Raw genomic sequence first — 20,520 nt, forward strand, 5'->3', positions numbered from 1 at the left:
AATATTCATGGGAAGGACTGATACTGAAGCTGAAACTCCAATACTTTGGTCATCTGATGCAAAGAACTGACTCATTGGAAAAAAACCTGATTCTGGGAAAGATTGAAGGCAGGAGAAGAGGACGACAGAGGATGAGATTGTTGGATGGCACCACCGACTCAAAGGACATGAGTTTGAGCAAGCTCCGGGAGTTGGTGATGGACAGGGAATCCTGGAGTGCTGCAGTCCATGGGGTCGCAAAGAGTTGGACATGACTGAGTGCCTGAACTGAACTGCATGGAATATATCTTTTTGGATTTTGGAACACATTCTACATTGGCTTCCAAGAAATTTCTCTCTCCTGGTTTTCCCCCATCTCTGACTCCTTCTTTGCAGTCTACTTTATTTGTTCCTCATTATTTTGACAATAAATGTCAAAGTTGGAGTTCCCCCAAGGCTTATTTCTCCTCTATCCTCATTCTCTAAGAGATCTCACTAGTTTTGTGGCTTTGCAAACTCTATATATGACTTAGCCTCTTTCTTTTACTTCCTCTTCCTACCCAAAGCCATTAGGTAAGGCGGAGTGAGGCTGGCATTAAGTGTGAGATGAGAAGAATCACAAAAGCTCAGAGAAGGGTTTCAGGACCATCTGGGAAAGAAGAGTGCCTGTCTAAGAGGACTGCCTAGAATGGATAGTCCTAGCCTGATCCAAGTGAGGAAGACTGGCCATGCATGAGGAGGCAAAGCCTCAGTAGTATGAGGAAAAGCTTTATATTGTATGAGCAGACAGGTATGAGTGTCAGAACCTCAATGGGTGAGGAGGAAATCTATGCAGAAAAGGGAGTGGGGTGACCCTGGAAGATCTGTTACTTATAGGGGAGTTGATTACATAAGTAAATATATTAAAAAGTTGGGACCAGGTTTCCCACTGTCAGATGGAAAAAAAAGAAAACCTCAATATTGTGGTGTCAGATTATTGTTGGAGGTATTTGTGTGAATTTGTGGTTATATCCAGATAGATGATATTTATTATAGATAAATAGATGGATAGATATAAAGAGATATAAAATAAATATAGAACTAAAGGTGTGTTTTTGTATCTCTGTATCTATTTTCCCTAGCTCTGTCCACTGAAAGGGCCCGGGAGAAAAAACATTTCAACACAATTGAGCATATCTATTTTCCAGATTTTGGCTTCTAAATACCATTTCCCACAAAAGTAACCAGGATTCTTGGAGAAGTAGCTGGTTCCAGTCCTGGGGCAGCAACAATACAAGATAAGCTTAGAACATCCAGGTGAGCCAGAAAGCAAAGTGTTCCAGGAATGAGGGGGTATGTTGCAGGAGTCTGAAGGGTCTCCATGGGCAAACCTGGCACATTTTGAGCATTAAATTAAATATTGATGGAAATAGACTACAACCCATTAAATATTATAAGAAACCATGAGTCAATATATGGAAAACTTTGACTAAGAAAGAAGGTGAGGAATTTGAAGTGATTTTTTATCCTCAAAAGGCAGAGTTTCAGGGATAAGTAGAAGTTGTTATATTTTATTCTGATTAGAGAAAAAAGTAATAAGGGAATCGTGCCAGAGAATACAAGTCTATTACATGCCTACATGTTTTCTGCTTTCTGTTTACCCATTTAGAAGAAAAGGAAACTCTTTGGATAAGAAAAAGTTGAAATATGTAGAAGTAGCAACACATATATCTAAAAAGAATTTTGATTCTTAAAGAGGTGTTTGATTTTAAAGAGGACAGCCAAATGTGTATTCTGAAAGATTTTTTTTACTCAGAGATGAAGAATGCAGGGTTTGTTAGAGGAAGGTTTCTTAGTTCTGAAAGTATTCATGGTGGAGTAGGGAAGAGGATGTAGTAATTCAAAGAAACTATTGATAAAAGTTACTGATCAGAAAAATACCAAGATTTACTCTGAACTGAGTGACTACTTTGTGATTATTGTCAACTGGTATTCTTGTTGTTCTAATAAAGGATTTTAATTTTTTTAAAGCATAATTATTTGGAAAATATGCTAGTTTTCTCTTGGTTAAATAATTCCGTGAAAAACCTGGCTATTTGAATCCTGAAGCTATAACAAATGTAACAGGAAGTTAAATAGGAAATTGTGAGTGAAGCACTCCAGTGCAGCAGGTGTGATTCTTCAGGGTGAAGTACCAGACCACCAAGCAGAAATTTCAAACAAATTTCCACTGATTAGACAGTTCTTAAAAACCACAGGGTCAAACAGATGGATAGTAAGAGTGAATTTGTTAAGAGGCCTTCTTTAGAAAAAGCCATGCTGTGTACCCTAGGCTCTCTCACAAAAGTGAAGGAGGAAAGGATGCTTGCTCTTTCACCTTCAGCCTAGTGAGTGTGGACTCTACAGGATTGTTCACACCCAGGTTTGATCCCTGGGTCAGGAAGATCCCCTGGAGAGGGAAATGGCCACCCACTCCAGTATTCTTGCCTGGGAAATCCCATGAACAGAGGAGCCTGGCTGGTTACAGTTCATGAGGTCATAAAGACTCGGACACAACTGAATGACTAACACGCTTCAAACACAGTGGGATCAGTAAACTCTCTCAGAGTTTGAAGGATGAAGGATGCAAAAAGCTTTCCACAGAGCAGATGTGGGCTACACGGGGGAGAAAGAATCAGTCCAGAGATCTTTTTGACTCCCTATTCAAGAAAGCTGACTAAAATGTCAGTTGGGCTCTAACAGAAAGAACCAAATGACGTAGATGTCCAAGAAATCTGAGGATGAGGGATAAGTGGCAGCAAGAATAGAGTATATGCCCAGTATCAGGAGTTGCTGAAAGAGTCGTAGCTTGTTTGACCAAGCATGCAAATCCCTGAAGACAGAGGATCAGTTTTAAACAGCTGCTAGTCCTAGAGAATACAAAATCATCTCACTACAGTAAGACCTTTCTGTTTCCTGTTTCCTATTTGCTCCTTGTACTCCAACCCAGAGAGTCAAGAACAGCAAATACTTAATAGGGAGAGGTAAGCAGGAAAGATGAAGCAGCTGACCACATTTCTTTTCTCTAAGGCTTTCCCTTCTAAATGTCAAATTGAGGCTGACTTTTGTGATTTTAAAGTGATCATAAGATAAGTGACCAGAAAGGTCATGAGACATGCTGGAATTTTCTTCTTAGTGGCAGAGGGTAAAAATCAAAGAGAATAGTTATGTTTTGACTGTATTTCACAAGTCATACTAGCTCAGGGTAACGAGTACACAGATTTTCCACGTACAGTTAGTGGAAACCTTTCAGAACTTGCAAGTTCAGGTCTTAGGAGGAAATAAGCATTGCAAATCCAGATTCATAAAATTAAAAAATGTACAATTCCTGTGTTAGTTTTATTCACCAGTCACTGCAGCAGAATCCTGAGATAAATGAGTATAGAATACTCAAACCTTACAGAAGAAATAAATGTAAAATTTGAATGAAAAAATTCAACCTTCCTAAGACAGGGAGAAAATTCAGTGTCCTTTCAGTAAAAAGAATATCAAACCCACATGTACTTAAATCATACATTTTAGCTATGGTTATTGAGATAAAATAATTACTGAAATTTTTATCTAGCTTTCCTGCATCAGCTATCATAAGTATGATGCATTTAAATAAAGAATTCCCATTTAGGGGTACTCTTTCTACCCCCTTCTGATGTCTACGTCAGAAGCTTTCTCTATCTCCTTTATACTTTAATAAAACTTTATTGCACAAAAAAAAAAAAAAAAGAGATAGCACTAAACTGACCCACTGGAATGGCTAAATTAAAAAAGACTGACAGTACTAAATGTTGATAAGAATGAAGAAAAATTACAACTCTCCTATGCTGATTGAGTTCATAAACTCTTATAACCCTCTGGAAATTTCTTTGGCAATAACTCCATGTAGAACATACACAGGCACTACAATTCAGCAATTTTATTTCTAGGTATATACACAATAGGTATATACCTATATATTTCTAGGTATATACACATGCATATGTACAACAAGAATGTTCACAGAGTATTATTCATAATAACAAAAAAAACTGAAAACCACCAAGACATCCACGAACAGTAGAATAGAAAATCAAATTGTGCTATATTCATATCACATAGACACATAAATAAATGAACTTTAGCTACATGCAACAACATAGATGAATCTTACAACATTTCACTGAGTGAAAGAGATCAGACATAAAATCAGACAAATCATATGATACTATTTACAGAAAGTTCAAAAACAGGCAGAATTAACTTATATTAAATGTCACAATAGTGGTTACTTTAATGCAGAAAACAGAGGTAGTGAATGAGAACAGGCACAAAGATACATAGGGTGAAAGCAATGTTCTATTTCTTAACCTTGGTTATGTTCACTTCTGTGGTAACTTCATAGAATTGTACAGCTTTTCTGTATATGATATACTTTAAAAAAAATCTTTTAAAATTTAGACTAGAGAAAAATAATAAGCATCTAAGATTCTAAAAATAACATGCAATTACTATTTCTTGTCATCTGCTATGTGCTAGATGCTATGCATTTAGATATTCTATAACCTAATATCCAAAACAATCTTTCAAAGTGGGAATTAGTCTCAATTTACTGATTAGAAAACTAATGCACAGAAAGAAAATAAAAGAAAAGAAAAGAAAAAAAAAAAAAAAAAAAAAAGAATTCCCATTTAAAAGGAATTAGAGTATTATGAAACTATTTTAACTCTATTCTAAAATCATGTGAATCAAAAAAAAATCATATGAATCAATGAAGGAGGATTACCTGAAAATGACTTAAGCGTTATAGCAATGTTTAGATTTAGGTTCAGCTGCAGTGAGTAAAACCAAAGTTAAACAAATAATAATGGATTAAATATACAAGGTTTTATTCTGTATAAATGAACTGAAAAAAAGCATTTCTAAGACAAATGTGTGAATGTGTTATTTAATTATTCATACAATAAACGCTTACTAAATGTTTAGTTACTAGGTGAAAAAAGACATGATTTTTGTCTTCCAAGAGATAGAATCTCAGTTCAGTCAGTTCAGTCGCTCAGTCGTGTCCGACTCTCTGCGACCCCATGGACTGCAGCATGCCAGGCCATCAACTGCCGGAGTTTACTCAAACTCATGTCCATTGAGTCGGTGATGCCATCTAACCAACTCATCCTCTGTCATCCCCTTCTTCTCCTGCCCTCAATCTTTCCCAACATCAGGGTCTTTTCTAATGAGTCAGCTCTTCGAATCAGGTGGCCAAAGTATTGGACTTTCAGCTTCAGCATCCGTCCTTCCAATGAATATTCAGGACTGATTTCCTTTAGGGTTGACTGGTTGGATCTCCTTGCTGTCCAAAGGACTCTCAAGAGTCTTTACCAACACCACAGTTCAAAAGCATAAATTCTTTGGTGCTCAACTTTCTTTATAGTCCAACTGTCACATCCATACATGACTAGAATCTAGTGGAGATAAATAGTCATGAAAAAATTCAAAGGTAAGAAAGTGTTATAGCTGCTGTAAGGAAGTGTGTGCCAGGCGTTGTTGGAGTACAGAAGAGAGATATTAATTCTATAAAAGAGCTTGAAAGGTATGTATCCAAAATAAGGCACAAAGTGACAGTGGAATTAAATTAAAAATTATTATGCAATTTTAAGTATACTGAAAGACATAGAAAATGACATAATGAACATCCAGTCATCACCAGTTATGTTATAAGATATTGTGAATATGATCACAGGATATACTTTTTAAGAAAAATAATCCTCAAACCTGGATTTTGGTATGAAATTTAAAATTATCAGTAATAATATATACAGGTATAAATATCATAGACAAATGATCTTCCACAAGAAGTTCTTATTGTCATCAAATCAGAGAGTTAAAGGGAAGTGAGAATCTTCCTGAAATTGGGGAAATTTCAGAGAAACTGTTAGGAATCTTTTAGTATATTCTAAAGCAAAAGTGTTATTTGATAATTCTCAATTACTTTAATGTTAGATAGACTCTTATAGCAGTTTGACATAAATCTTTTTTGCTTCAAACTTGCAGCTTATTTTTAATGGGGCAGAGGGAAAAGGGAGTAAGTGAATGTCTTGGGGGAGGGGTGGGAGGCCGTGGAGAGGGCGGATTTCTCTCGACCAGAAGAGGAAAGTGGTAATTTTCCTCCCTTTACCATGAAAGTATTTGTAATTTTTGAAGTTGCTTTCCTGTAAAACATATGTATTTAAGGAATATATCTTATATGTTCAAAATGTAAATTCTAGGCCTGTGGCAAGTACTTCAAAGGAACATGGGGTTACTGCCAAAGTTGTTTGACTGCCTGGTGCTGGGAATTCATTGAGGAGCGAGAACTCTGCTAAAATGGCTGACACCACATCAACACATCCCTCTTTGTATAGCTTCTTCTTTTTTTTTTTTTTAAAAGATGTATTTATTTAGGCTGTGCTGGATCTTCGTTGTTGTGTGCGGGCTTTCTCTAGCTGCAGCCGGCGGGGCTTCTTTTGTTGCGGAGCCTGGGCTCTAGGTGTGCCGGCTTCAGTAGTTGTGGCGCTCAGGCTTAGTTGCTCTGTAGCACGTGCGATCTTCCCAGACCAGGGATCAAACCTGTGTCCCCTGCATTGCAAGATGGATTCCTAACCACTAGACCACCAGGGAAGCTCTGTATAGTTTCTTTACATTGTTAAAAAATAAGAGTTCCTTTCCAATATGCGTTATGTTGCTTCAGTCATGTCGAACTCTTTGCAACCCTAGGGACTGTAACCCACCAGGCTCCTCTGTCCATGGGATTCTCTAGGCAAGAATACTGGAGTGGGTTGCCATGTCCTCCTCTTGGGGATCTTCCCAACCTGGGGATCGAACCCACGCCTCTTTGGTCTCCTGCGTTGGCAGGCAGGTTCTTTACCACTAGCACCACCTGGGAAGCTAAAAGGGAGTTTTTTTCAACAGTTTTCAAAAACTTTGTTAAAAAATTAATCAAATTCATATTAAAATGGTGAGATCAAAAGTCAACTGATAAAGGAAGACACTCTGTTTTGTTGTTTTAGTCACTAAGTCCCATCTTGACTCTTTTCCGACTCCTTACCTTTCCAAAAGGGCTTCTCAGGTGGTACTAGTGGTAAAGAACACGCCTGCCAATGCAGGAGACATAAGAGATGGGGATTTGATCCCTGGGTGGGGAAGATTCCCTGGAGGAGGGCATGGCAACCCACTCCATTACTCTTGCATGGAGAATCCCATGAACAAAGGAGGCTGGCGGGCTACAGTTCATAGGGTTGCACAGAGTCAGACACAGCTGAAGTGACTTAACACACATGCAGCTTTCCAAAAATATAAAAATGCTAGATAATAATGTAAAAAATTGAAAAAAATATGTTGCCAATTTCAGTATGTTTTGAAAGCAAGAAAGGGGAAATTGTCAGATTCTAGAAAAAGGGAAACAGAAAAATGGATTATTAAACTCTACTCAATGCTCTGTGATGGCCTGTATGAGAAAAGAATCTAAAAAAGAGTGGATATATGTCTATGTGTAACAGATTCACTTTGCTGTACGCCTGAAACTAACAAGATATTGTAAATCAGCTACAATAAAATTTTTTTAAAAAGCGAAAAGAAAAATGAAGTATTAAAAAAAAAAAAAAGAAAAATGAAGTATCAGAGTGAGCTGAAGCCTCAGGATCACATAGGTACTGGAGCTGGAAGCATGCCATGAGACTGGAAGGCTAAAAAGCAGCTACTGATATCTACACGACTGAGTGACTGAACTTATATGTGGATAGGGAGGATGAATCTCAAATAATTCTGTTGAGAGAAAGAAGCAACATCAAATAGAATACATATTGTGTGGTTCCTATTTATAGGAAACTCTAGAAAATGCAGACTAGTCTAGAATGACAGCAATGCCTGAGGACCGGGGAGTAGGAGAGAGAACTTAACAAAGAGGCACAAGGAAACTTTTTTGGGCAATAAATATATTTGCTATCTTTACTGCTGTGATGGTTTCACAGGTGTATACATATGTCAGAACTTGTCAAATTGTGCATTGTACATACGTAGAGTTCCTTGTATGGCAGTTATACCACATGAAGCTCTTAAAGCAGCTTCCCAGGTGGTGCTAGTGGTAAAGAACCCACCTGCCATTGGAGGAGACATATGAGTCACGAGTTCAGTCCCTGGGTCAGGAAGATCCTCTGGAGGAGGACTAAGCAACTTAGTTCAGTATTTTTGCATGAAGAATCCCATGGACAGAGGAACCTGGTGGGCTGCAGTCCATAGCATCGCAGGGGCAGACATGACTGAAGTGACTAAGCATGCATGCATGAAGCTTTTAAAAACAAGCAAAGAAAATCAAGATTCAAGCAATTTAAACATATTCTCCTTCCTAATTTTATTTAAGCAATACATTTGTTAAGGAATTTGGTGGTTTGTCCCGTAAATTCTCCCACATTCTGGATTTTATTGATTGCAAAAAAAAAAAATTCCTTACCTTTTAGAACTGTATAATGAAGTATATACATATATTTATTGTATTTTTTAATAGGTAAAATCCATGTGAGGGATAGAGAAGAGAAGATTGGCCGTTTGGTGATAATTGTTCAAGCTGAATGCTTGGACATGATGACATAATACTATTCTGTCTACTTTTTATGTGTTTAAACATTTTTGTAATAAAATGTCAAAATAAAACAAATTCCGAGGTTTGTCCTAGAGTTACTGAATCTCTTCGGGGCTGAGTATAGAAGTCTGCATTTTAAAAAAAACTCCCAAGGTGATTTTGTTATACGTGAAAGAGGAAGGCTGCCCCAGACCAAAGAAAAGGACTCTGAGGGGAAGATGAATTTCAGACACCTGCCACAAGGTATGGGAAAAGTTTTGGTAAGTGTCCTTTTTATTTCTTATTGAATCACAAAAGTAGTACATCAGCATTCTTCTTCAGAGAAATATCTATGATTCTGCTTGCTTTTTCTACTGCTGAGGAAATTTCCTGATTCCTATATACATATTGTTTGATTTTGCACTTATTTAGTCTTAAAAGGGTGATTTAATAGGTTTGGTTTATCATGCAGGCTTGGGCTTCCCACATGGCACTAATGGTAAAGAACCCGCCTGCCAATGCAGGAAATGCAAGAGACACAGGTTTCATCCTTGAGTCAGGAAGATCCCCTGGAGAGAGGGTATGGCAACCCATTCCAGTATTCTTGCCTGTAGAAACGCATGGACAGAGGGGCCTTGCAGTTTATGGGCCGTACGGTCTTCCAGAGTTGGACATGATGGAAGCAACTTAGTTCAGAGCGGCAAAATTGTGAGGCTTACATGAGCACCATCATGTAGGCTTACTATGACTTGCGTGAATTAGTCTGGTAAAGCCTACATGATAGTGCTCATGAATTATTCTGAATTTTGGGCTTCCCAGGTGGTGCTAGTGCTAAAGAACCCACCTGCAGATGCAGGAGATGTAAGAGATGTGAGTTCGATCCCTGGATCAGGAAGATCCCCTGGAGGAAGGCATGGCAACCCACACCAGTATTCTTGCCTGGAAAATCCCATGGACAGAGAGGACTGGTGGGCTACTGTCCATAGGGTAACAAAAAATTGGACACTACTGAAGCTGCTTAGCACACATGCACATGCAGTCTGAATTTCAGCCATACATAGAACTGTGAAATATAAAAAATTGTCTTCTACAATGTATCTATGGTCTCTTTTTATTAAAATTTTTTTTTTTTTTTCATTTGGCTGCATCAGGTCTTAGTTGTGGCATGTGGGATCTTCTTTCTTAGTTGTGGCATGTGCAAGCTTTTCTTGTGGCTTGCAGAATCTTTTAGTTGCAGCAAGATGTAGGATCTAGTTCCTTGACCAGGAATCGAATCCGGGCCCTCTGCATTGGCAGTGCGGAGTCACCAGGGTCACCACTGGGTCACCAGGGAAGTCCCAGCAATATATAGTCTCTTCTATTACATCTTTCTCTGTTGATTCTTTCCTTCCTCAGGTTCCCATTGTCTCTTTTTCTCTTTCCAATAGTAAAAAACTGCTCTTCTCAGCGAAAACTGATTTAAACAGGGCAGAGGATTGAAGTCACGGTTGTTTGTTTGTTTGTTTTTTAATGTAGTGATGATTCTAAGAGATAAGGTTACCTAGTCAGGGAAGGATTTGGGGGATTGGTGGTGGTGAAGTTCCTTTCAAGACCTTGTTGAATTTTACCAAGTAGGTTGTTACCTATTCATCCCATCGGAAGGGTATTCTTAGAAGTGTCAAATAATGCAACTACAGCTTTTTCTTCTGTAACATGCATGGAAAATTTAGCTTTGGCTGCAAGTAACAAAAAGCCAAATTCAAACTTTCTTAAATAGATAAGGAAATTTATTGGCTTAGGGAAGTTACTAAATGCAGAGGAAGGTTGTCGGTTTCATTCTGGGTTCGAGCTTGTGTGTCATGTGTCAGCTTCAGGCTGGCTTCACTTAAGGGCAGCAAACTGGCTACAGTAACTATGGGATTAACATTCATCTATCACACTCAGCAAAGTGAGACACAGAGAGAGAAAGGTGGGAGGGCACTTTTCTTCTCCCAACACAAGCTCAGGCCTTCCTTATACTGGGCCAATTTAGATCTGTGTTAGCATCAATCACTGACAGAATCAGGTGAAGACCTGATTAGACTGATTGTGTACCTCAGTCAGGGTCTACACTTGGAGCTGGGCCTATTCCCATTCAAATCATTAGCTACCTTCTAATTGCAGAGGGCTGAAAATGCACACGTGGGTGGGAATCAACCAGTAATACTCATCATAAAAACAAGATAACATTCCACCTCCAGACTTCCCTGGTGGTACAGTGGATAAGAATCTGCCTGCTGATGCAGGGGACGTGGGTTTGATTTCTGGTTCGGACATACCCCACATGCTTTGGAGCAACTAAAGCCTGTATGCTGCAACTACTGAAGCCCATATTCCTAGAGCCTGTGCTACATAACAAGAGAAGACACTGCAATGAGAAGCCCATTCACCGAAACGAAGAGTAGCTCTCGCTCACTGCAACTTGAGAAAGACTGGGTACAGCAATGAAGACCCAGTGCAACCAAAAGATAATGAATAAATAAATAAAGCTATAAAAAGATTATGACTTTATTTAAAAAAAAATTCCACCTGCTTAACTACTATACTTTAAACTCTTCCATTTTTGTTCAACATTGAACTTCTTTCCAGCTTTTGATATTCTGATATTTAAAATTGGGAACTGCAGACCCACATGAAAGAAACAGGGCAATGTGAGGTACAATAAGGAATACAGAGACTTTGCAGAAGAGACAATGCATATCCTGTAGCTTTCTGTCACCATGCGAAATTGTAATCCCACTGTTTCCAAATTTTCCACTTTTTAAAAAGAAGGCTGAAAAGAATGTGGAATCTTCTGGCTTTGAACTTTGGCTAACTTTTTCAGCACCATGCAGGCTAAACAAAATGCATCTGCGGGTTAGATCTGGATCTAGGCCACTGTTTTCATGTTATGAATCATGTTAGAACATTTTATAACACCTTCCCTCAAAGTGAGAGCCTCAGTCCTCTTATGAACCAGGGCTGCTGGTGTATGTTTAATGCTAAGGAAGCCATAGTGGTGAGAGAAGTGAGCAGTACTCATTTTGCGAAGAACGCTTTGTTACTAGTTCTCTGGCATATACTTAGAACTGTTTTCCTGGTAGTGAGGATGCGTTTGTATCAAATCACCTTCACTGTCTCTTATCTGTGTTCTCTTGTGACTCGCCTCTTATCTAGGTTCTCTTGTGATATCTCTTATCCAAGTTCTATTGTGAGGAACAGCTCAGTTTTACAGAATGACCCCTTGTGATTAAGAGGTGTAACATGTGGCTATGGGACAGAGTACTTTTCCTTGTAGCAAGCTGACACATCAATGATCCTATAATAGTGACTTAGCTGTTATGCTCCAGTTTAATAAGACAATTAACTAGCAACAGCCAATAGTAGACATTCTTATGCTGCCAAAGGCTTGTGGTACTGAATATGGGAACACTAAACTTATTTTGAACTTATGATTTAAAACTTTTAGTTCCTTTTTTTGGGGGTCTCTTTCTTAGTGAGTGCAGATAATTGTCACGGTGTTTCCCCTTTTGTCAGAAAACTTTTTTTTTCAGTTAGTAGATTTCAGAAAGCAGAAATCATGTCATTTTCATCTGTTGACATCCTTGTGCCCAGTGTAACTTTACTAGTATTTTATTTAGTAGAGGCTCAGTACATACTTGTTGGCTTCTTTATTAATAGATACAGATGATCTGAGTTATTCTGACCTTAACCTTTTTAAATACCAAAAGTTCAGCATTTACTGGGTCAGGCTCAGAGTTAGGTAGACTCTTGGGATACAGAGGTTAAAGGATTTCCTAGGAAGAAGCCCAGCACCTAGGGGAAATACTAAACAATTGTAATACTATTGGTCTGTCCCAGCATCTATGAAAGTGAAAGTCCCTCAGTCCTGTCCCTCAGTCCTGTTTGACTCTTTGCGACCCCATGGACTATACAGTGTATAGTCCACTATACCATATATGGAATTCTCCAGGCCAGAATACCGGAGTGGGTAGCCTTTCCCTTCTCCAAGGGATCTTCCTGACCCAGGAATGGAACCGGGGTCTCCTGCATTGCAGGTGGATTCTTTACCGAGCTATCAGGGAAGCTCCCTAGCATCTATAGACATTTAAATTAGGGATTTCTCAGCGTAGTTTTTGGATCCAGGTGGGGAAATGAGTGCAGAAGAATTTAAGTAGGAGAGAGAATTTTAAACTAAAGAATTCATTTTAGAGTGGAAATCACTGGACACATCTAACTCCTCCTGCAATGTCTTCACTTATTTATACAATAACATTTATGGAGTACTTTCTCTTAAGTCAGACGCTATGCTAGGCATGGTGGAAGATAAAAATGAAGCAGAGCATCAAAAGATTCTTTAGTGGGCTAAAGTATCACACAAATTTACCCAGATAAGGTTGAATATATTCGGTGCCACAAACCTTTAGAAACAAAGTGCTAAGGAAATTCAGAAAAATTCCTGGTCATTTTTTTTTTTTGTTTTGTTTTGCCTGCAAGATCTAGGATGAAGGATATCCCCAGTTTAAGGATCAGTACAGTATTAGTCAATGAAAGAGTTGGCTTATTTTTATCTCTGCTAGTTTGTACCCCCAAATTTATTACCCAACAGGATAAAAAGGTGCAAATGATGGTAAGTTTTCTTCATAAATACATAATAGTGCTTCCTGTTTAATCCCCACTGGTTATTTTCCTCTTTAATCTCTCCTGAGTCCCACAGAAGGAACCTTTATAAAGCCCACAAGACACCTTGAAAGAGGCACAGAAAAGAGTAGCTGACGAGAGAAGTTAGAATTCTTTAAGGTGACTTCCCTGAGGAGTACTGGGCATTAAGAATGACAATATACGTAAACCAGGTTTATGAGTAAGAACACAATCGCCCCAAAGTAAGAATTATCTAAGACATCAGTAATCGCTGGGCAAGGCTTCAGCCAACTCGCTCGGAGATCGGGGACGCCCTAGCGAACCCGCGCGGCGGGGCTCCCGGCATGGTTAAGCTTTGGGAAGTTCTGAAGCACCGCGAGCGTCTCTAGCCCCTTCCCGGGTCCCTACTCTTCACAGTCTAGGTGGGCCAGGTCGTCACTCAAACGCTAACCCAAACACAGCCAGGCGGGGACGTGTACGCGCGTGCGCGCCCGCCGCCCAGGGCAGAGAAGGCGCCTCCGCCCTCAGGGGCGCGCACGCCGCGCCGAGGGGCCCGGACGTGCGCGCTCCCGACCCGCCACCACCTCCTCCTCCCCGGCCCGCCCCCTCCCTAGCCTCTTCCTGCCGGGCGGCCCTCCTCCCCTCCTCTCTCCGCTCCCTCCGCCCTGTTCCCTCCGCCCTCCCAGGGCTTCGGCGGCGGCAGAGTGAACGGGACGGGCCGGGCCGCAGAACGCTGGGCGGCGGGTGCGACGCGGGCGCCTGGCAGACTTGTTCCGGCCCTTCCCGCGAAGACGAGAGGAGGTGAGGCGAGGGCGGCCTGCTAGGGGCCGGCGGGCGCACCAGCGGCCCGGAGCCGCGGGCTGGGCTGGGGATGTTGGCGCCGGGGCTGCGCCGGGGGAGCGTAGCTGTGGGGGCCGGGACGGGACGGGATGCTAGAGGACCGCGGGAGGAAGGCTCGGGACTGTCGGTGGCTCCGCGGACATCAGTGGTTCTCCCTGGCGGCCGCTCTTCGGGGCCGGGGCGGGCCGGCGCCCCTCACCTGGGGGCGGGGTGGTGACTTGGGCGCTCGCCTCCAGATGTGCCCTCCTGACACTGCCGCCGGCTGCTGCCGGGGTCGCCGTCCCAGCAGCCCCACGTCCGGGGGTGGGGGGGTGGGCGTGTGGTGAGGGTATTTTCTTACCCACGTTCAGGCATCTGTTCGTGACCGCGTCTCGCCCTCGCGCTCCCCCTGTCTCCGCCAGGCACTTTGCTCCGTTCCTGCTGTTGATGCTTGTGGTTTTGCTGGCTGGGATGGGCTGCGTGCTGGGCAGATCTCTACCTGCAAAGAATGCCCCGCTTCAAAGTTGACCGCCTTGGCCATGCCAAACATCCCCCGTCCAGGTCGTGGGTGCTCAGTGTCCTGATAACTGAGTCAAAGTTTCTGAGACTGGACTAGTACTTTGCACTGGTCGCCAGCGGTGCAGGGCTGGGCAGTGCGTCAGCATGTGGAAAGGGGCCACTGGCCAGCGGGGAGGTGTTCGGGTTCTAGGGAACTGGACCGATAGGGTTGTTTCTGATCCCAGGGCAGTGTGTCCAGGTGCTTGTGTATTCTCCCTGTACTTCTTAGATAGGATCAGTTTAGAAAACGTACCGAAATTTACGTGGTCACTTGTAGAATTGAGAGTTTCATGTAAGTGATGGGAAATGCCAACTTCACTTTGCTGATGGTAAGGACAGCTTTCACTTGCCTGATAGATTTCAACGCTGACTGGAAATTTGATTTCAAGGTCTGCAGTTCTGGTGCTGGAAGGTTTAGGGATTTTTAAAAATACATTTAAATTTTCTTGCATGTACTGGGGAGATAGGTAGTTGCTTTTTATAATTCTGAAAACATGGTATCACGAAAACCTGACTTTTCTTGTAATAGTGTTTATGTGTGGCTTCTGCTGCACTTCTGTAGAATATCTGCTCATTTGTAGAATGATGGCAGAAGATACTAACATGAAGTTTGCTTGTGGTAAAATTGGGAGTGGGTTTTTGCCCATGGAAAATACTGGTCCACAAGTTGCCAGTATTGGAAAACTGGCCTGTGATTCATTATCTCAACAGAGTCCCATGTGAAACTGACAATGAAACTACAAAGGAGAAAGACCAGGTGAATTTAAGGTATACATTATCTTCAAATTGTATTAAATGCTTGTTTGGCTGGGGAGTTAGTTGAGACTGAGACTGGAGTCTTAAATGAGGTCAAAATGTGCCCTGATAATTTGTATTGACAGGTCATCTGGGGAGAAGTGATGTATCTGGGCAGTCTTTATATGTGAATGTATTACATAGGCTACATTATATTCTAGGAAGCTGGAAACAAAGTAGGAAGCTGAAAACAAACTACTGGGATATAGTGAATATACCAACAGGCATAAAAGGTGTAAATGTGTGACTTTTTTTTTTGGCCTGAGTTATTTGATGGTAATTTTTATATATTATAGTTGCAGTGTTCTGTGAATTTTTGTGCCCTTGCTAATTGTTTCATAATTCAGATAATTTTCTTTTCACCTTAGTGGTTATTATGGTGTTATAAAACTTGAGTAACAGAATTTTATTGGGTATGTGAAGCAGTTTTTATGTTTTATCAGCTCACCAGTTCTAAATTTGTGATTTCTAAAAACTTAAAATTTTCTTTGCCTTAATCCAAAGTTGAACACATTCAGTTAGCGTATATTTATTTGAACTTGGATGGTACAGCATGGAAGCTCAAAGTCCTTTTATTCATTCTTTTGGAGTAATCAAAAGAAGGAATGCTCTTGTGCCAAGTTAAAATACTATGAGTGGGAGCTAACAAGGCTTTGAGAGATTAGCTTTGAAGAGAATAGTAGCTAAGTAGCAAAACTTTCTTGTTTTGAGGGTGTAGAAATTGTTCTGAATTCTAGCCTGCTGTTGTCTTGAAGTGGTGTGGGGTCTTAGTGGCTGAATAGAGGATGTTTGGAGGATGGAGATACTGTAGGCTGTGGGATTGCCAGGCACAGAGTTTTCTTTTTGCTATGTCTCACAAGTTTTAATGAGTTGTTACATGTGTATAGCTCTTGTATGTGTGTTTGTGTATTTTCAGTTGCTCAGTTGTGTCCTGCTCTTTGCCATCCTATGGACTATAGCCCTCCAGACTCCTCTGTCCATGGGATTTCCCAGGCAAGAATACTGGAGTGGGTTGCCATTTCCTCCTTCAGGGAATCTCCGTGACCCAGGGATCGAACCCATGTTTCCTGATCATTGCAGGTGATCTTCACTGCTGAGCCTAAGCCCAGGTATAGCGCTTACTTTCTATACAGAGGTCAGCCAGTGGATCTGAGCATGACCAGCAGCCCCAGGCTATTCCAGCCTCTGGTACAGCCTGCTATAGAGATGGTCTTATGAGCATTTGACAGCACAGATAGTGGAGGCAAAGAAAATACTGACTAGAGCCTGAGTATGGTAAAACACTCAGTTTTTAAGGCAAGGTTTCATATTGTGACCATGAAGAAAGACATTGCTTGACTTGACTCTTGGCTTTTCAAAGAATCGGACATGACTGAGCGACTGAACTGAACTGAATAATTTTTACTTGATGGTCAATATTTGAAATTGGGTAGAAGTACCTACCAGCAGACCCTAATAAGGAATAGTTAATGGAATTAAGCAGAACTTGTATCTCAACGTTCTCTTTTTCATACTTCACTTACTTTCCATATTGTACTCATGCAACAGATAGGATACTACAATTGAGTATTGCTGGTTTGTGTTCATGCTGACTTCTTTTTTTCATCTTTTGTATTTTTTGGTGTAATTTTTGGGATTTTCCTGGGAAACTTCTGTGCATATATTCAGTTGATTTGGAGTTAGATTTGAGCTACCATTATTAGCCTACTTGAAATTCTGAGCCTCCTAGTTTTCTAAATAACCTTAAAAATAGGAAACACAATTCTTTATAAACACTCAGGAAAAATCTGGTTACAGACTGTGTTGTTGTGATAGACATAGTACAGCCAAAAATATATTCAATAAACTTGCTTTCTCACCCAGTTTAGTAAGCTTAAGTAAGAAGAAAATAAGAAAGTATGTTTTTCAATAAAAGCCTGATTTTCCCAGAATATCAAGTCTAACAACTGTTTGCTGTGCTATTTTTCCCCTTGCCTATTCTAAATTCAACAAGTACTACATGTCTCTAGTCCCTGGCAAAACCTTAATTTTAGTAGTAGGGGATTCTCAGTAATGGAAGTCTATTGAGGGATCCAGATTTGTGCTGGAAAATTTGACAGGGAAACATCAGGGATGGAAATTCCCCTTTTTATAGCTCTGGTTTTCTTTGTACCCAGGTTCTAAGCAAGGGCTTCCCTGATGGCTCAGTAGTAAAGAATCCACCTGCAATGCAGGAAATGCGGGTTAAATCCCTGGAGAAGATCGAGAAGATCCCCTGGAGAAGGAAATGGCTACCCATTCCAATATTTTTGCCTGGGAAACCCCATGGACTGAGGGGCCTGGCAGGCTACAGTCCATGGGTTGCAAAGAGTTGGACAGGGCTGAGCGAATGAACAGAAACAACAAGGTTCAAGTTGGGTGGGTGAAGGGCACATATTCACAATTACATGGACCTTTTTTCATACCTTTTTTCATATAGATGTCCTTTTCCTTTCCTCCTGTCTCCCCTAACCCTTTGCTAAATGAGCCGTTGCAACTAGTAGGAGGATGTTGTAGCTCTAGGTTGTAACTGAACAAAGGCTGAGAACCTTGGTCTTTTGCTAATACTTCCTAAGCCAAATTTTCACTTCCTGTAATTTGCCTTCTGGTGATACCAGTAGGCATCTTTCTTACTCATTTTTGAAGAGACATATAAATTTTGGTGTTGAGGAGATTACATGTGTAACTCAGAGTGCAGCTTATTGCATTATGTAGTACTTATGGAAGAGGACTAGGAGATTGTTTAGCTGAACATTTATGAACGGTTTTGACTGTGACTCACAGTAAGAAATATATTTTATACCGATTCAACATGCACACACACACACACACACACACACACACAAAGTTGAAAGAAAATTTTGGTGAAATAATACTTGTCGTTTCAGGTCTTTGCTGGAGCTGGCTTATCAGTTGACTTGTAAGAGTAGTTATGCCTCTCTTTCCACCCAGGTGCATGTGTAGCTTGAAATTGGCTTTGGTGGGAGTATTTACGCCAGGGACATCAACAGATGTTACAGTTCAGAGCTTTTCTCTCTCCTTTGGATAGCCAGTTAAACATTCATAGTGTACCACTTCAATGCCTACAACATACTTTGATATTCTCTATTTTATTTCATTTTATTAAAAAGATAATGCTGGGTTTTGATGGCAAAGTTGATTTTACAGCCTGATAGTGGATAACTGTCAATGGTTAAAAACTGGCTTAGTCGACCTTCTTGACTTTGTGGATGAATACACTAAAAAATTGAAGTTCAAGGTCATATAGCTAGTCATTACAAAGTGGGGTCTGTGGACTCCTAGTCTGGAGTTATATGTAGTGGATTTATCTCTCTTCCTAACCCCTGGAACTCAGAGAGCTTAATATGTGTAAGACGTGTTAAGCAGTTTGAACAGAGATGAATAAGGCATGAACCTTGACCCTGAGGCTTTATGCTTGTGTGGGAGATTAAATATGGAAATGAAGATAATGTAAAGCAGAAAGTAATATGTAGTAAAGAGATAAAGATAAGGAGGTATAAGTTAGAGAGAGGAGGGAGAGATTACCTTTAGTTGTAAGGATATGAGAGGAGGTGACATTTAAACCATGCTTTGAAGAATGGGTAGGATTTGGACATGTGGAAATAGGATACATAGTAAATAGAGAAAGGTCTTTCTGGGCCAGGGTGATCAAAGGTATAGAGGGAAAGAGCTAGGCAAGAAAGAGTCAGTACCAAATGGTGAAGAGCCTTGAATGCCAGTTTTCCTTTCTGTTTTTCAGCTTGTCTTTCACTTTTGTCTCTGCAGTCATTTGGTACTTGCTTCTTAACGTTCAGTAAGCTCTGTATGCTTTGCTCCCGACTTGACTATGACCCAGAGAGCACTTAAGTATCCTTAGAGTGAAAGCTGAGCGAAAAGTTATTACTGTAAGAGAAGCAAAGTTGCGTATACCAATCCTAAAACTGTTGGAAAGAAAGGGAAAACATTTTCTTTGTAAGGAGATAGTGTTATTTTTTTGTTTTGCCAAATAGACAGCATCAGATTGGCTGTAGCATAACAGGAAGCAGTTTTGAAAGTCTTTTTAAAGCACCTTCTAAAATGTGCTTTCTAAATGACTGGGTCTTAATTTGGAGGCTGGTTTGGCTTAGGCAGAAAGGCAGTTGATACAGATCCACAGCTGAGCTGACTAGTTTTCAGAATTTAGGACAGTAAAGCAGGGTATTCATACCACAGCCAGTTGTGAAGGCTTGCTAGATCTTTACTCAAGTAGTTCCTTTGATTTCAGCATTTATGTCTTTGACAACCTGTATGACTGGAGATGTTTTGAAGTCCTGGATGGAGCTTCCTTTGTTCCATAGGGGAATTAGATGGCTGGAAATGAAGACAAATGACAGCATGTTGTGTCTGTTAATGAAACTGATTCTCAAGATTTTCTGTCTGTTGAAGATTTCATACTCACTGCTTCTAATTAAAATGATGCACAGTCAATTTGAAGAAGCTTTACTTCTCTTTGACCTACCAATTCTATAAAGTAAAAGCCCTTTTAGAATGTTGCCCAGGTAACACATACAGACTGCTGGAAGTGTGTGGAAAATTTTGGTAGTCTTGGTAATGAAGTTGCTATAGTAAAAAAAAAAAAAAAGAAAAAAAAACACAAAACTTGGTAAAAAGTTGGGCTACTTCTGGATGATTGACAAGGAATTTTGGGGTTGAGATTTGGCTCCAAAATAAATATGAATGAATGTCCTTGCCATACTGTTTTCCTCATTTAAAGTTCTGATATGTATATTGTCCTGTTACTGTAGGTTTAGCAGTTTCACATGAACTGTTTCACAAGATAGCACATCCCAAATAGCATGATAAGAGTTTAGAGGCGGCATGCTTCAGATACCTCACACCACTTGAATGGTGCAGCTAATCATGTCAGCACAGAGGTAGGTTTTTTTTTTTTTTTTACATGTTAGGTTTTACAAATTGAGTTTATTAAAATTTTCTACCATCAGTTTTTTTGTGTGTATGTGGTACACGGTGTCCTTAATTTAAACTTTGCAAACATTTTCCTAAACACATACACATGGATGTGTATGTATAACACACATGCTACCCACCAATTGTTGGAATTTTTGGTGAGAATACCGTCTACCTGGTAAATGACT

At 40.4% G+C, this 20,520-nt stretch overlaps 1 protein-coding gene across 8 annotated transcripts in view; it reads left to right on the forward strand.

Annotated features, from left to right (window-relative positions):
• The first annotated feature begins 13,825 nt into the window (after positions 1-13,825).
• RABGAP1L (RAB GTPase activating protein 1 like) overlaps positions 13,826-20,520 on the forward strand; it is a 677,120-nt gene continuing 670,425 nt past the window's right edge. For 2 of the 8 annotated variants that reach the window (XM_061160754.1, XM_061160755.1), the window contains exon 1: positions 13,827-13,996. The gene's annotated coding sequence lies outside the window, so the exon portion shown is untranslated. Of the gene's footprint in view, positions 13,997-16,459; positions 16,477-20,520 lie in introns of those variants that run through there. The other 6 variants (XM_061160753.1, XM_061160757.1, XM_061160752.1 and 3 more) reach the window with 6 other exon arrangements.

The sequence above is a fragment of the Dama dama genome, chromosome 14 (genome assembly GCF_033118175.1).
Source record: "Dama dama isolate Ldn47 chromosome 14, ASM3311817v1, whole genome shotgun sequence".
NCBI classification, from domain to species: Eukaryota; Metazoa; Chordata; class Mammalia; order Artiodactyla; family Cervidae; genus Dama; species Dama dama.